This window comes from Bos indicus x Bos taurus, chromosome 4 (assembly GCF_003369695.1).
Source record: "Bos indicus x Bos taurus breed Angus x Brahman F1 hybrid chromosome 4, Bos_hybrid_MaternalHap_v2.0, whole genome shotgun sequence".
NCBI lineage: Eukaryota > Metazoa > Chordata > Mammalia > Artiodactyla > Bovidae > Bos > Bos indicus x Bos taurus.
The window spans coordinates 24201825-24215062 of NC_040079.1; positions in this window are offsets into that span (position 1 = coordinate 24201825).

Sequence of the window (13238 nt, forward strand, 5' to 3'; positions counted from 1 at the left end):
AGATCATGGCATCCAGTCCCATCACTTCATGGGAAATAGATGGGGAAACAGTGGAAACAGTGGCTGACTTTATTTTTCTGGGCTCCAAAATCACTGTGGATGGTGATTGCAGCCATGAAATTAAAAGACGCTTGCTCCTTGGAAGAAAAGTTATGACCAACCTAGACAGCATATTAAAAAGCAGAGACATTACTTTGCCAACAAAGGTTCGTCTAGTCAAGCCTACGGTTTTTCCAGTGGTCATGTATGGATGTGAGAGTTGGACCATAAAGAAAGCTGAGCTCTGAAGAATTGATGCTTTTGAACTGTGGTGTTGGAGAAGACTCTTGAGAGTCCCTTGGTCTGCAAGGAGATCCAACCAGTCCATCCTAAAGGAGATTAGTCCTGGGTGTTCACTGGAGGGACTGATGTTGAAGCTGATACTCCAATACTTTGGCCACCTGATGCAGAGAGCTGACTCAGTTGAAAAGACCCTGATACTGGGACAGATCGAGGGCAGGAAGAGAAGGGGACGACAGAGGATAAGATGGTTGGATGGCATCACCGACTCAATGGACGTGGGTTTGGGTGGACTCTGGGAGTTGGTGATGGACAGGGAGGCCTGGCGTGCTTCCATTCATGGGATTGCAAAGAGTCAGACACAACTGAGCAAATGAACTGAACTAAATATCTACTTAACATCAGACTTTTCTTTAGATGAAAAAAATATTGTGTTTTGGACTCCAGTTATTCAACTTGGACTAAACATAATCCATCCTTATGACCCAAGGCCAATATGGTTCCATGCATGGCCTGCTGGTCCATTCATTCATTCATTCATTCATGCATACATTCACTCATTTTTGTTCAGCCAACTCCAAATGTAGAAGAATATACACAACATATTTGTGTATTCCTCACCTTGCCTGGCCCCCTCCCTCAGTGCTCCCTATCTGTGTCAGAGATAAGCATTATACTAAATCTTGTGCTTTATTTTTCAATGTATCACCAATATATGTATGCCTCATATTATTCATCTTTTAAGCTTTAATGTTGAAGTTTAGAAAACAGGTATTGTACTCTGTAAGCCTTCTAGGACTTGCTTTTCTCTATTCATTATGTTCCAAGATTCACCTGTGTTGTTACGTGCAGTTCACTCATTTTCATTGCTATAAAAATCTCCATTTTGTAAAGATATCATTATTCATTTATCCATTCTTCACCCTGTGGGCCTTTGAGTTGTTTCCAGACAGTGCTGCTGTGAACACTCTTTTTCCTGTCCTAACACCCACCATCTCTCACACTATTGTTAAGGCTATGTTATGCTTTCAGACTTGTATTTCTGGAAAGGTGATAATGATAATAATATGATGATGACAGCTGACACTTGTCTGATGTTAATATTGTTACAGAACACCTTTATCAACGTGATCTAACTCAACAGCTCTAGACATAAGCCAGCCCATCACAGGGTTGGGACATGGCTGAATCCAGGGCCTCTGGGTCTTACTTAGCGGCATTCTGATCCACTTTTGGATATCAGGACTTAATTACCATCTTTGTCCCTGTAAAGACTAGTTTCAGTGCAATACACTATTAAAAATGGGTGGGACATTTTATGTCAGTGGGCATTTGAGTAAACTGAGGCATATATTGAAATACAAAGGCCATCAGAAAGCAGCCAGAGCTGGTACCATTCAAGATTCTTTTCCCCTTCTCCAGCCAAAGTTGAGATGCTCCAGTTCCTGTGGGAGACCTGGGCTGCCTGGAAGGTAGGATTCCTCTTACAAAGGTCTACCTGGCACCTTTTGTCCCAGGATGAGAGTGAGTTGCCCTTGACCCTTTTCTGGCTGGCTGACTGTCTCTCCCAGTTCCCACATCAACTCCTCTCTTGGGAGGCCAGGCTTGGCGGCAGGATGCCAGCCCTTCTTCTGCTCCTCCTCCCCATCACTGAATAATGAATACCAGCTAAGTGATGGGCTGGTGCCAGTGACCTCCTAGCAAATCTTCCCCTTGGAACTTGGATCAATAACACTCAGCTGCTTCTTTTCAGTTTGGAAGGCGGGCAGCAGGAAACCCAGCCTAGGCCCTTGCCCTCCAGAGACACTGCTCTGACAACCCCCAAGCCCACCCTCACAGGCTCTTACTGATCCCCAAAGTGAAGCAGTGTGTCCACAGAAGTTTGACCACCCTTGTGTCTGCAGTCCGAGTCCCCCATCTCCCCTTGGAATATGAGGGTTATGCTCCATCTCCAGGAAAAGGGCTCTTGTCCTGAGAGCTCTGGCCTGGGCCACCACAGGAGCCCAGGGGAGACTATGTTTTGGATCTGTCAGCAGCCATCAGCCATCTCACAACCTTGAGCTGCGTGGGTTGGGATTGGAGAGGAAGAGAGGGAAAGAGGAAGTGTTTCCACATAGACGGTCAATTCAACAACCTTCTCTGTTCTCTGTGTCAGGCCCAGCCTGATTTGGGGATTCACGCCCTCTTTGGGATGCCATACTGTAGAGCAGAAAGAGAAAGAACACTAACACTCACAGCGTGCTTCCCTTGCGCAGGCTCTGCTCCAAGCCCATGGCTTATAGCTCTTTGAATCCTTAGTAACCTACTAGGTGCATACTAGTGTCTCCGTTTCAGAGATAGAGAAACTGAAGCACAGAGAGGTTAAGTGACTTGTTCAGGGTCGCAATGCCAGTGGGCAGTTGAGCTATAAACTGAATGCAGGCAGTCAAGTTCTACAATGCATGGTCTATGCCACTACACTACACCAAAATCAAGGTATTGACAGAATCAGTTTCTTCTGAGACTTCTCTCATTGGTTTGTAGACTGAGTAGACCAGACTTAAAGGAGAATCTTTATTCTTTCTCTCTTATCTGTTTCATCCACAGAATCAATGCTGTCCAGCATCAGCTACTATTTTCCTGGGTCAAAGATGTGTGTCTGGGACCCCAGATGACCTGCAGTCCATTTACTGAGTGCTCACTGGGTGTGTGGAGCTGAAGCTCCAACACTTTGGCCACCTGATGCAAAGAGCCAACTCACTGGAAAAGACTCTGATGCTTGGAAAGACTGAGGGCAGAGAAGGGGGCAACAGAGGATGATATAGTAGGATGGCATGACTGACTCAATGGACATGAGTTTGAGCAAACTTCAGGAGATAGCAAAGAACAGGGAAGCCTGGCATGCTGCAGTCTATTGGGTTGCAAAGTGTCAGACACGACTGAGTGACTGAACAACAATACTGGGTGTGTGTCCGTGGGGATATGGAATGGACTTGAGATTGGGTCCCAGCATAACCCTCATTCAGAAGGGCCCACAGAGCTCTGATGATCACTGCCTTGTCCAGGTGAATGTGGACTTGTCGTGGACCTGTGGTTGGAGTCATAATTCCCAGCTCTCAGTCCCACCTTGGAGTGGGTCCTCCACTGGGCCGCCAGCCTTCCTCTCTTCCCTCATCATATATTCCTGAGACTTCACACCAAAAGGGAGAAGGACATGGCAACTCACTCCTGTATTCTTGCCTGGAGAATCCTGTGGACAGAGGAGCCTTGTGGGCCGCTATCCATGGGGTCACACAGAGTCGGACATGACTGAAGCGACTTCGCATGCATGCATTGGAGGAGAAAATGGCAACCCACTCCAGTATTCTTGCCTGGAGAATCCCAGAGACAGGGGATCCTGGTGGGCTGCCATCTATGGGGTCGCACAAAGTCGGACACAACTGAAGCAACTTAGCAGCAGCAGCACTCCAAAAGAGCCCATCCTCCCCACCTTGCTTCCCCATCACCAGTCCTTCTAGACTAAAATCACCTGGCCCCAATTCTAGGGGAGAACAGCTCATCCTGTGATGGTGCCTTCCAGTCCTCAGGATCTTTGGATCTGATTTAAACTTGCTACACTGACCACCACCCCCCACCCTAGGAGAGAAGGGCAGGATTCCTCCAGCCCCAGCTGCCCACACCCCTCATTCACCTCATCCATCATCCTGACAGATAGGCCCTGGAGAGAAGCCACAAGCAGGACAGGGGTAATTAGGATCCATTAAGGAGATGAGGCTGAGCTGCAGGGGGACCATTCATTGCCCAGACTCTCTTCTAAATGGGGCCATCAGCAACAGTGAGCTTGCTCCCTACTGCTCCCCAAGTTCCTGGAGAGGATGAGGCAACAGTGGGTAAATGAGCATCTTGAGGACAGAGAGGACTGGATTTGAGGCAAGGGGACCACAGGCCACATTCCTGCAGAGGAGGCAGGGAACTGAGAAGGGCCAGCAGGACCTCCAGCAGGATCAGCAGCCTCCCCATGTGGCCCAGCCCAGGGCCCACCTTTTCAGAGGCAATGAAGAAGGCAGCTCCAGGTACTCCGTGGTTCCTATGGGCCATCTCCAGAGGGCCCCTGCCAGAAAGCAACGGTGCTTCATGAGAGAGGGTTACAGACTGCAGAACCCTCAACAGTCTCCTCAAGCACCTTCTTCCCGATTAATTTGTCAGACTGGCTGCTTCCCTGACAGAATGAGAATGTTCAATAGCCAGACTTCAGTTTGGTTTTTTTTTCTATTTTGATCAGATCAGAAGAATGGTGGGGAGGGGAGGGAATGGCAGATGGTGCCAGGGTGAACAAAGGGGTAAAGTGTGAGAAGCCTCCCCTGCAGGGGAACCAAGATCTGTGCTCTTGTGCACTTGTTCCAGGATGTGGGGTCAACGCAGGAGAGCACTGGTGACCCATGCCTGCTCACACACCCCTTGTGCACCAGGACATGACTGGAGAACAGAGCTCCCAGTCACCAGATGCTGCCAATCACCAGAAGCCTGCAGAACCCTCAGGAACAGACTGGTTGTCTTGTCCTGGCAGGCCCTCCCTTTGGGGGAGAGAATACTGCCAGGAAAGCATCTACCATCCAGATGCAGATGTGCAGAGAAGATGAGGCAGTGATCCCTAAATCAAGGTGTGGTGCTCTACCATCCATGACTAGTTCCCTCCTTGAGGTGGTGGAGACAACATTTACCTCCGTCTCCTTGCCAGGAGATAGGCTCGGAGATGCTGAATGACATGCCAAGGTCACACAGCTAGTAAACAGCCCAGTCTGGACCCAATCAGCCCCTCTTTTCAGCAGAAAGTCCAGATCTTTAATACATGCTGCAGCTGCTAAATCACTTCAGTCGTGTCCAACTCTGTGCAACCCACCAAGCTCCCCCGTCCCTGGGATTCTCCAGGCAAGAACACTGGAGTGGGTTGCCATTTCCTTCTCCAATGCATGAAAGTGAAAAGTAAAAGTCAAGTCGCTCAGTCATGTCCGACTCTTAGCAACCCCATGGACTGCAGCCTACCAGGCTCCTCCGTCCATGGGATTTTCCAGGCAAGAGTACTGGAGTGGGGTGCCATTGCTTTCTCCGTTAATACATGAGAGCTATTTATATCATCTAAATCCCGGCAAGTCATCCATACCTTCATAACCCAGTTCCTCTTTAGGAATGTGAATTCTTGACTCATGCATTCATTCATCCAGAGCTGATGAGAAATTGGCCCTATAAGAAAATATGCAAAAAGGGAACCCTCCAGCACTGTTGGTGGGAAAGTTAAGTTGACCCAGCCACTATGAAAACAGTATGGAGGTCTCTCAGAAAACTAAAAATAGAATTACCATGAGACTCAGCAATCCCACTCCTGGGCATATAGCCAGACAAAACTATAATTCAAAAAGATACACACACTTCTATGTTCATATCAGCACTATTTATAATAGCCAAGACACAAAAACAACCTGTCCACAGACAGACGAATGGATAAATAAGATATGGCACATATGTACAATGGAATATTACTCAGCCATAAAAAAAGAATGAAATAATGCCATTAAAAGCAACATGGATGCAACTAGAGATTATTATACGAAGTGAAGTTAAGTCAGAAGGAGAAAGACAAATACCATGTGATACCACTTATGCGTGACATAAACCTAAAAGTATGACACAAATGAGCCTATCTGTAAAACAGAAACAGATTCATGGACATAGAGAAGACTTACGGCTGCCAAGTGAGAGGCAGTTGGGAGAGCGATGGAGTGGGAGGTTGGGCTTAGCAGATGTAAGCTATTATATATAGAAAGGATAAACAACAACATCCTACTGTATAGCACAGGGAGCTACTGATAAATTCAGTATCCCATGATAAACTATAATGGAAAAGAATATAAAAAAGAATGTATATGTATATATAACTGAATCATTTTGCTGTACATCAGAAATTAACTCAATATTGTAAATCAACTATACTTTCATTAAAATTTAAAAAAGGAAATTGGTCCCATGATCCTGATACCTATATGCTATGCCCACATGCAGTGGTGGGACATGTCCTGATTTACACCAGACCATGATGTTGAGTTCCAGAAAAACATCTATTTCTGCTTTATTGACTATGCCAAAGCCTTTGACTGTGTGGATCACAATAAGCTGTGGAAAATTCTGAAAGAGATGGGAATACCAGACCACCTGACCTGCCTCTTGAGAAACCTGTATGCAGGTCAGGAAGCATCAGTTAGAACTGGACATGGAACAACAGACTGGTTCCAAATAGGAAAAGGAGTACATCAAGGCTGTATATTGCCACCCTGCTTATTTAACTTCTATGCAGAGTACATCATGAGAAACGCTGGGCTGGAAGAAGCACAAGCTGGAATCAAGATTGCCGGGAGAAATATCAATAACCTCAGATATGCAGATGACACCACCTTTATGGCAGAAAGTGAAGAGGAACTAAAAAGCCTCTTGATAAAAGTGGAGGTGGAGAGTGAAAAAGTTGGCTTAAAACTCAACATTCAGAAAACGAAGATCATGGCATCTGGTCCCATCACTTCATGAGAAATAGATGGGGAAACAGTGGAAACAGTGTCAGGCTTTATTTTGGGGGGCTCCAAAATCACTGCAGATGGTGACTGCAGCCATGAAACTGAAGACGCTTACTCCTTGGAAGAAAAGCTATGACTAACCTAGATAGCATAGTGAAAAGCAGAGACATTACTTTGCCAACAAAGGTCCGTCTAGTCAAGGCTATAGTTTTTCCAGTGGTCATGTATGGATGTGAGAGTTGGACTGTGAAGAAAGCTGAGCACTGAAGAATTGATGCCTTTGAACTGTGGTGTTGGAGAAGACTCTTGAGAGTCCCTTGGACTGCAAGGAGATCCAACCAGTCCATTCTGAAGGAGATCAGCCCTGGGATTTCTTTGGAAGGAATGATGCTAAAGCTGAAACTCCAGTACTTTGGCCACCTCATGCGAAGAGTTGACTCATTGGAAAAGACTCTGATGCTGGGAGGGATTAGGGGCAGGAGGAAAAGGGGACGACAGAGGATGAGATGGCTGGATGGCATCACTGACTCGATGGACGTGAGTCTGGGTGAACTCCGGGAGTTGGTGATGGACAGGGAGGCCTGGCTTGCTGCAATTCATGGGGTCGCAAAGAGTCGGACACGACTGAACAACTTAACTGAACTGATGATGTTGAGACAAAAATCTGATAGTCCAGGGTCCCAGAGCATCACATTCTGTGGACTAAGAAGAGTCCAGAAATTTTCCCCCTTTGGTCATGTAGTTGAACCCTGTACTCCTTGAGTAAAAAAGCAAGAAAATGTATTTTGAATATAATTCAGTGTCTGGTGTAGCACAAATGCTGTCTGAAATGTGTTTGTTGGGTCTTTAGCAGTTTTTTTGTTCTTCCTTTGTGACATCAAGTTCCATGATGTCTGCTGAAAGGAGCTAGGAGACATAGTGTTTCCAGACCACAGACAGCAGCTCCAGTAAACTGCCCAAAGTATCCTGCATCCTGCTGTCCAGGATCCCCTGGAAGGCTCGCCTTAGCTTCCTCTTTCTCGAGGCTCTTGGAGAGCAGAAATGGATAAAAATCTGAATCTTGAGTACCTGAGTCTGGGTGCACCTCCTGCAGGGACAGAGCTGCTTCTGCCTTTCTTTGCTGTTTTAGTCAAAGTAGCAGATAAGCCCACAAGAGACCAGGAGATGGGAGATGGCAATGACTAATGTGCTGAGATACACTAGATGGATAGGTAGGTCGATAGGTAGATAGATAGCACTGAGGCTTGATATTAAGTATGTATGTGTGCTAAGTCGCTCAGTCATGTCCTACCCTTTGCAGCCCCATGGACTGTGGCTCACAAGGCTCTTCTGTCCGTGAAATTTTCTGAGCAAGAATATTGGAATGGATTGCCATTTCCTACTCCAAGGGATCTTCCCTACCCAGAGATTAAAACTGTATCTCTTGCATCTCCTGCATCGGTAGGTGAGTTCTTTACCACTAGAGCCACCTGGGATGATCCTAAGTATTCAGTTCAGTTCAGTCGCTCAGTTGTGTCCGACTCTTTGCGACCCCATGAACTGCAGCATGCCAGGCCTCCCTGTCCATCACCAACTCCTGGAGTTCACTCAGACTCACGTCCATCGAGTCGGTGATGCCATCCAGCCATCTCATCCTCTGTCATCCCCTTCTAAGAGGGACTAATAATTCAGACAGGCAGAAACTTTGGGAATCCACCTGAGGTTTCCCAAGATAGACTGCAGTGAATGGCTGTACACTTGCACTGAATGGCTGTATACGGCAGCTTTCTTGTTTCCTTTGTCCTTTCGTTGTTTTGATTAATTGTTTCTCAGCACCCTGTTACTTTGGAGAAGGAAGTGGCAACCCACTCCAGTATCCTTGCCTGGAAAATCGCATGGACAGAGGAGCCTGGCGGGCTATAATCAATAGAGTCACAAAGAGTCAGACACAGTTGATGAGTAAGTGCTCACTCACTCACTCATCCTGTTATTTCTCTCATTCCTTTGAAAGGATGAAGTCGCAGTGACCCGTAAAATGTTCACTTTCACCTGCACATTGATGTCATACACTTGTAATTTTGGAAATATGAATGGACACAAAGCTCTTGATCAAGACAGCTCCAGGAACCTCTCCTGCCTCTCCAGGAAGTGGGTTGTTGTCAGGTGTGTTCCACGCCTAGAAGGACCCTCTGATGAAAAAGGCCCTACATTTGGTTTAAAGCATGTGGTCATTATCTAGAGTTCCTCTATCATTTTTTAACAAGAAGCCCCACATTTTCATTTCATACCTGGCCCTGCAAATCATGTATGCTTCTCTCTCTAAGTTAGGTTTGCCTGGGATATGGCTGAACTCCAATGGTAGGTGGACACCATATAATAAAGTCTCCCAATAAAAGATTCATTGCAGCATCTCTGCCTCTTCTGGTTCTTACCTAGCTCCCCAGCACCCTTAATGGCCATGACTCATAGCAGAAGGGCAAATCCTATTAGCCAGTACTCAGTCTGATGCCAAATTTCCTGAGCTCAGCTGTCTGGCTAGCCTGGCTCATTCATGAAGAGACAGAACAAATGGAAGCACAAAGATTGTTGTCTGGACCTGGGTTTTAATAGTAAGTCACTTCCTTTGTTCAGAAAACCTGAGTGAGCTGAGAGTGATTTCCCTGGTCCTAGGGACTCTAATCGGAGAAGGCAATGGCACCCTACTCCAGTACTCTTGCCTGGAAAATCCCATGGATGGAGGACCCTGGTGGGCCGCAGTCCATGGGGTCACTAAGAGTCGGACACGACTGAGCGACTTCACTTTTACTTTTCACTTTTCTGCACTGGAGAAAGAAATGGCAACCCACTCCAGTGCTCTTGCCTGGAGAATCCCAGGGATGGGGGAGCCTGGTGGACTGCCATCTATGGGGTCTCACAGAGTCAGACACGACTGAAGCGACTTAGCAGCAGCAGCAGCAGGGACTCTAATGGACCCCATAAGAAGCATGAAGCTGTTATTCTTATGCAGCTCATGCCTATTCCCTCCCCACTTCTCCATTGTTCCAGATAAATGTCATTCACCTATTCCTACAACAAGCATCACTAGATTGCTCCAGGCTGTCCTAGGCATTGGGGATCCAAATGTAAACAGAGAGACTCAGTCTATGCCATCAAGGATCTTATGGTCTCATCACAAAAGAGACCCAAATACCTCATTCAGCCATATGCACATTCACATGGGAAGGCCCAACTGCCACATTTCAGCCCTGGCACTTATTGTTATCCTCATCGGAGTGTCAGCTCCTCTCTTCTGCCAAACCATGCCTAGCTAACTGAACATCCAGAAGCCAGCTCAAAGTCTGTTTCTATGAGGAGTCCTTCCCCTTCCAGCTCCATGCGGGCCACTCACTGCTTTGTGGCACTCTACTCAGCCGCCTCTGTGCTGCATCCACCTGGGGATCCACGGGCTTCTGTGCCTCTGCGTTCCTTGGTTCCTCTGAGGATTATAGATTTCCCAGCTTGATAGGAAGTGCACAGATCTGGAATCTGTTTTCCCGTGTCCCCTCGTTACTGTCCCTGATGTAGCAGGTACTGTTTGCTGCCAACACAAACTCATTGCCCTCTTCCTCCTGGCCAGTGGGCCTCAATTTTGTTTCACACTTTTCTCAAGGCTATCTCACTGGGAAAGATGACTTTATCTCTATCCTCCTCACCCTAGGAAAGTGAGGCATAAATCTTAAAGGGTCTATGAGGATCTCATTGTTCTTCCATTATTGGATTCAAAAAGGGTTGTATGCCCTAGTTTTAGCCAATGAGATGTGAGAGGAATGATGGGGTGGCTTCCAAAAATAGATTTTCAACAGATAAAAATAAAATCCTGGGAGAACATGGTCCCTTCTCTTTGGTTGGATCATGTCATGTCTGCATAGGATGCATGGAACTATGGCAGCTATTTTGTGACCATGAGGGACACAACTGGCAGGTTGAGTGAGCAATGATGGAGAGGACCTGGGTCCCAGACAGTACGGCTGAACAGGTATTAACCAACCTGAAACCACCCTACCTACTTTCAGGATTCTTGTTATGTAACTTAATTCTCTTTATCACTTAATATATATTTATTTAGGTTTACTTTCTTTGTTACTGAAATGTCCTAAATAATAAACATGGTTTTGGCTATAAAATATGTGCCTTACAGGCTTTCTCTGACTAAACATTGGGTACAGGGCAGGCAGGCTGGCAGATCCCCTCGGAGCTGAGCTAATTAGACTGCTTGTAAGAAATATGAATGGCCCATCAGAAAAAGAATAAAGACATCCTGGTGTTTCTGAGTTCTAGTTCTTACTCTGTCCCTGACTGTAATTTTGACAGCATAGAATAAAGGAAACTAAGACATTGAGGAGGAAAGTCTTGACCTTGGTTGTACCACAAACTAAAGAAACCCAATCTAGACCACCTGCTTGGAACTAATCCCAAATAAAACTGGGACATAAGAAAAATATATCTTGTTAAACCAAGATTCTTTTGTATCAAACTGTTCAACTCTTTGTTGTTGATGTTCATCCCAGGTAATTGTTCTATGCCCCATTTTCCATCCCTTGTTTTATGCTCAAGATAAAAAGGGCCTGCCCACAAATAGAAATGTTTGCATTTTAATTATTTTAGAGATAATTATTTATAGCCAAAAGATTGAATCTTTAATGGTGGAATTTCAGACTTCATCAATTCTAGATGATCTACTTTTAGACAGGTAGATGTTCCCAAAATCCTACTATATTCAGTTCAGTTCAGTTCAGTTCAGTCACTCAGTCATGTCTGACTGTTTGTGATCCCATGAATGGCAGCACGCCAGGCCTCCCTGTCTATCACCAACTCCCAGAGTTCACTCAGACTCATGTCCATCGAGTAGGTGATGCCATCTAGCCATCTCATCCTCTGTCGTCCCCTTCTCCTCCTGCCCCCAATCCCTCCCAGCATCACAGTCTTTTCCAATGAGTCAACTCTTCCAATGAGGTGGCCAAAGTACTGGAGTTTCAGCTTTAGCATCACTCCTTCCAAAGAAATCCCAGGGCTGATCTCTTTTAGAATGGACTGGTTGGATCTCCTTGCAGTCCAAGGGACTCTCAAGAGTCTTCTCCAACACCACAGTTCAAAAGCATCAATTCTTCAGCACTCAGCTTTCTTCACAATCCAACTCTCACATCCATACATGACTACTGGAAAAACCATAGCCTTGACTAGACGGACGTTTGTTGGCAAAGAAATGTCTCTGCCTTTGAATATGCTATCTAGGTTGGTCATAACTTTCCTTCCAAGGAGTAAGCGTCTTTTAATTTCATGGCTGCAGTCACCATCTTCAGTGATTTTGGAGCCCAAAAAAATAAAGTCAGCCACTGTTTCCACTGTTTCCCCATCTATTTCCCATGAAGTGATGGAACCAGATGCCATGATCTTCGTTTTCTGAATGTTGAGCTTTAAGCCAACTTTTTCACTCTACTCTCTCACTTTCATCAAGAGGCTTTTTAGTAGCCACTAATTTCTCCTGCTTGGAGGCAGGCCTCACTCCTGCCTTACTCTGCTCTGACAGGTAAGCTTATCTTTGCTGTCATGACCTACTCTCTGCCCTAAGGCAGATTTTGGCTGACCCCTACTGGCCAGTGGACATTTTTGTTTGCCCCAGTTAAAAAATCTGAGCTGGTGAAAGAGAAAGAATGGGTCTGACAGTGACCTATTACCTCTCTGCCTCCCAGAAGCAGGAAGAAACAACAGCAACAAATCACTTTAACTAATGTAATGGAGTGGTGAGAACACTCTGGGCTACCCCCAGCAGGGTGGAGAAGCTCACAGATGTAGCAGCCATCTTCAGCATTGCCCTGGCTTCAGGGAAAGAAGGTGGCCTTTGGCTATAGGTCCTATTTCTCTTGGGACTACCCAGGTGGCTCAGTGGTAAAGAATCCACCTGCCAATGCAGGAAACATGGGTTTGGGTCAGGAGGATTCCCTGGAGAAGGGAATGGCTATCCACTCCATTATTCTTACCTGGTGAATCCCATGGACAGAAGAGCCTGGTGGGCTACAGTCCACGGAGTCACAAAGAGTAGGGCATGACTGAGTGAACAAGCACACACATGCACATCTATGTCTTCTGCATTTCCAAGTCTCACTGTGCTGAGAATGTACAGCTTCAAAAAGACCTGAGAGAGGAGTTCACTGAAGGAGCAAAACTGCTTCCCAGGAGACAAGAGAATGGTGAGGGAGAGATACAGGTTCCCCTGACCACTGTTGAGGCTTCACGGTGGAAGCAAGGAAGGAAGGGATGAAGGGAAGGAGGAAGAAAGGAAGAGAAGAAAGGAAGAATGACTAGGGAAGTAAGAGGGAGAGATGGAAGTTCAGGTGGAGAGGCAGGCCATTGCCTTCTAAACACGAGTCCCTGAGTGGAAGCTTCTCCTCTAAGTGTCTA